This window comes from Penaeus vannamei, chromosome 17 (genome assembly GCF_042767895.1).
Source record: "Penaeus vannamei isolate JL-2024 chromosome 17, ASM4276789v1, whole genome shotgun sequence".
Lineage (NCBI taxonomy): Eukaryota > Metazoa > Arthropoda > Malacostraca > Decapoda > Penaeidae > Penaeus > Penaeus vannamei.
The window spans coordinates 19,363,953-19,368,952 of NC_091565.1; positions in this window are offsets into that span (position 1 = coordinate 19,363,953).

The following is a 5,000-nucleotide window of genomic DNA, read 5'->3' on the forward strand; positions in this document are numbered from 1 at the left end:
CCCGGCATTTAGTCCAGTACCACGATGTCAGCTTATGCCAATTCCCGGATTATGTCCAGTACCATGACGTTAACTCATGCCAAGCATTTGTCCACCATTTGGTTCAACACCACTATGTCAGCTTATGCCAATTCCCGGCATTTGGTCCAATACCATGACGTCAGATTGTGCTAACGTCCAGCATTTGGTCCAACACCACTATGGTAGCATAAGCCGTCGCCCGGCATTTGGTCCAATACCCCGACGTCAGGTTATGCCACTGCCCGGCATTTGGTCCAACACTACTACCCGGCATAAGCCGTCCCAGTATTTGGTTAAATACCATGATGTCGGCATAAGCCGACGCCCGGCATTTAGTCCAGTACCACGATGTCAGCTTATGCCAATTCCCGGATTATGTCCAGTACCATGACGTCAACTCATGCCCAGCATTTGTCTACCATTTGGTTCAACACCACTATGTCAGCTTATGCCAATTCCCGGCTTTTACCAATGCCCGATATTTGGTCCCACACCACTACGTCGGCATAAGCCGTCCCAGTATTTGGTCAAATACCATGGTGTCCACATAAGCCAACGTCCGGCATTTGCTCCAATACCACGACGTAAGCTAAGCCAACACACAGCATCTGGTCCAACACCACCATGCCGGCATAAGCCGACGCCCGGCATTTGGCCCAATACCACGATGCTAGTTTATGCTAACTTCCAGTATTTGCTCCAATACCACTATTGCAGCATAAGCCGACGCCCGGAATTTGGTCCAATACTACGACGTCAGGTTATGCCACTGCCGACACCCGGCATTTCGTCCAATACAACGACGTCAGCTAAGCCAATGCCCGGCGTTTGGTCCAACACTATGACGTCAGCTTATAATAACACTGGCCTTTGGTCCAACACCACTAGTCGGCATAAGCCGACGCCCGGCATTTAGTCCAATACCACGACGTCAGCTTATGCGAATTCCCGGCATTTGGTCCAATACCATGACGTCAGCTCATGACAACGCCCGGTATTTAGTCCAACACCACTACGTTGGCATAAGTCAACGCCCAGTATTTGTTCCAATACTATGATGCTAGCTTGTGCCAATGCCCGGCATTTGGTCTAATACCTCCACGTCGGCATAACCCGACACCGACTTCTGCTCTAATACCACGATGTCAGCTTATGCCAACGCCCGTCATTTGGTCCAACAGCACTACATCAGCATAAGCCGACACCCGGCATTTGTTCTAATACTACAATGGCCCGGTATTTGGTCAAACACCATGATGTCGGCATAAGCCGACTCCCGGCATTTGGTCCAATACCACGACACAGATTATGCTAACGTCCAGCATTTAATCCACCACCACTATGGTAGCATAAGCCGACGCCCGGCATTTGGTCCAATACCACGACGTCAGGTTATGCCACTGCCCGCCATTTGGTCCAACACCACTACGTCGGCATACGCCGACACCCGGCATTTGGTCCAATACCACAACGTCAGATTATGCTAAGGTCCAACATTTGGTCCAACACCACTATGGTAGCATAAGCCGACGCCCGGCATTTGGTCCAATACTCCGACGTCAGGTTATGCTACTGCCCGGCATTTGGTCCAACACCACCACGTCGGCATAAGCCGACACCCGGCATTTGGTCCAATACCACGACGTTAACTTATTGCAATGCCCGGCACTTAGTCCAACACCAGTAGGTTGGTAGAAGCTGACACCCGGTATTTGGCCCAATACTACATCAGCTTAAGCCAATACCCGGCATTTGGTCCAACACCATTATTTCGGAATAAGCCGATGCTTGGAATTTGGTCCAATATCAACATGTTAGTTTATGCCTATGCCCGGCATTTGGTCCAATACCGACGCCTGGCATTTTGTCTAATACTACAACGATAGCTTATGCCAATGCCCGGTATTTGGTCCAACACAAGTTCTTCGGTATAAGGCGACGCCCAGCATTTGTTGTATTACCACGACGTCAGTTTATGCCAACGCCAGGCATTTGGCCCAGTACTATGAGGTCAGCTTACGCCAATGCCCAGCAATTGGTCCAACACCACTAGTCGGCATAAGCCGGCCTGATATTTGGTTAAATACCATGAGCTCGGCATAAGCCGATGCCCGGCATTTGGTCCAATATCATGACATCAGGTTATGCGAACGCTCGGCATTTGTTTCAATACCATGACTTCAGCTTATGTCAACGTCTGGTATTTGGTCCAACACTACTATTCAGCATAAGCATGGCGGCATATGTCGACACCCGGCATTTGGTCCAAAAACACTAGTCACCATAAGTCGGCCCTGTATTTGTTGAAATACAATGATGTTGGCATAAGCCGACGACTAGAATTTAGTTCAATACCACGACGTCAGCTTATGCCAATGCCCGGCATTTGGTCCAACACTACTAGTCAGCATAAGCCGACGCCCGGCATTTGTTCCAATACTATGATGTTAGCTTATGCCAAAGCCAGGCATTTCGTCCAACACCACCACGTCGGCTTATGCCGGCTTTTGATTCATTACCATGACATAAGCTTATGGGGATGGCCAGGATTTGGCTCAACAACACTAGGTCGGCAGATGCCTACACCAGGCATATAGTCCAATACCACGACATTAGCTCGAGCCAGTGCCCAGCATTTAGTGCAATACCATGATGTCGTTATAAGCTAGTGCCTGGCATTTTGTTTAATACCACGATGATAGCTTATGCCAATGTCCGACAATTGACCCAATACCACTACTTCGGTATAAGCCGACGCCCAGCATTTAGTCTAATGGAATGATGTCAACTTATGCCAATGCCTGGCATTTGATCCAATACCGCGATGTTACCTTATGCCAATGCCCAGCTTTTGGTCCAATACCGTGACGGCAGCTTAAGCAAACGCCCAGCATTTGGTCCAAAACCATGACGTAAGCTTATGACAACGTCCGGCATTAGGTCCAACACCACTAGTCGGCAGTATTTGGTACTGGACCGAATGCCGGGAGTTGGCATAAGCTGACTTGGTGATACCAAATGCCGGGCATCGGCTTATACCGACGTAGTGGTTTTGGATCAATGAAATACCGGGCGTTGGCATAAGTTGACTGTCGTGGTTTTGGACCAAATGCCGAACGTTGGCATAAGCTGGACCAAATGACAGGCGTCGGCATATGCCTATATAGTGGTGTTGGACCAAATGCCGGGCGTTGGTATAAGCTGATGTCATGGTATTGGACCAAATATGGGGTGTTGGTATAGGCTGAGGTTATGGTATTGGACTCATGCCGGGCGCCGGCTTATGCCGACGAAGTGATGTTGGACTAAATGCCGTGTGTTAGGCTGAGGTTATAGTACTGAACAAAATGCCGCGCATCGTCTTAGGCCAAAGTAGTGGTGTTGGACCAGATGCCGGGTGCCGGCATAGTTGGCGTGGTGGTATTGAACCAAATGCATTACATTGAACAAAATGTTACTGGACTAAATGCCGGGTATTGCTGATTCACACTTTCTACACTATATACATAACATTTGTACACAATCTTTCCTCATGTGCTGGTATTAATCCAGATGGAGGGCGTTGGCATAAGCTGACGTCATGGTATTGAACCAAATGCCAGGTATTGGCATAAACTCACGTGGTGGTATTGATCCAGATGCAGGACGTTGGCATAAGCTGCCGTAAAGGTATTGGACCAAATGTCGGCTTATGCCGAAGAACTGGTTTTGGAGGCGTACATGTGCCTGTACATACTTTTATTATAATTATCATTATCTATTTATTTATTTATTTTATTTATTATTATTATTTATTATTATTATTATTATTATTTTACTTACCAGAGAATTCTGGAGTGACTTTTGCTTGATTTACTTACCACTTACCAGAGAATTCTGGAGTGACTTTTGCTTGATTTACTTACCACTTACCAGAGAATTCTGGAGTGACTTTTGCTTGATTTACTTACCTGAGAATTCTAAAGTGATTTTTGACTTACTTACCTGATAATTATCTATACTAAAAGATAGCCTTTACACGTTGGTGAAATTTCCGTGCTCGCCCTCCCCGTTCTGGTTACGTTCACCTTGTCTTGCTGATTCACACTTTCTACACTATATACATAACATTTGTACACAATCTTTCCCTTCTTTCCACATGTCTTTCACACATTCTCCCAATAAATACCCTGTTCCCGTACGTAATACACGGATGCTGGCAGTGAGCACTACTATGTACATTCATGTACAGTAAGGCACAGTACTATTAAAGTAAAGTTCAGTACACTAAAGGACCAAATGCCAGGCATTGGCATATGCCGACATCTTGGAATTGGACCAAATGCTGGGCGATTGATAAGATGACGTGATGACATTGGACCAAATACCGACTATTGACAAAAGCTGATGTCATGGTATTGAATCAAATGCCGGGCGTTGACATAAGCTGGCATTATGGTAATAAACCAAATGCCGGGCGTCACTTATTGTATTGGACCAAAGGCCGGGGTTTTGCGTATGCTGACGTGGTGGTATTGGACCAAATGTCGGGCGTTGGCATTAGCTGGACCAAATGCCAGACTTATAGTGGTTTATAGAGGTGTTTGACCAAATGCCAGTAATGGTATTGGACCGAATGCCGGGCGTCGGCTTATGCCGACGTCATGGCATTGGGCCAAATGCCGAGAGTTGGCATAAGTTGACATGGTGGTATTGGACCAAATGCCGGGCATTGGCATAAACTGAAGTTATGGTATTTGACCAAATTCTGGAAGTCGGCTTATGGTGTTGGACCAAATTCTAGTCGTTGGCATAAGCTGATGTCGGACGTCGGCTTATACCAACGTGGTGGTGTTGAACCAAATGACATATGTTGGTATGAACTGTTGTGGAGGTATTGGACCAAATGCAGGACGTTGGCATAAGCCAATGTGGTGGTATTGGAACAAATGCCGGGCGTTGGCATAAGCTAAAGTTATGGTATTGGACCAAATGCCGGG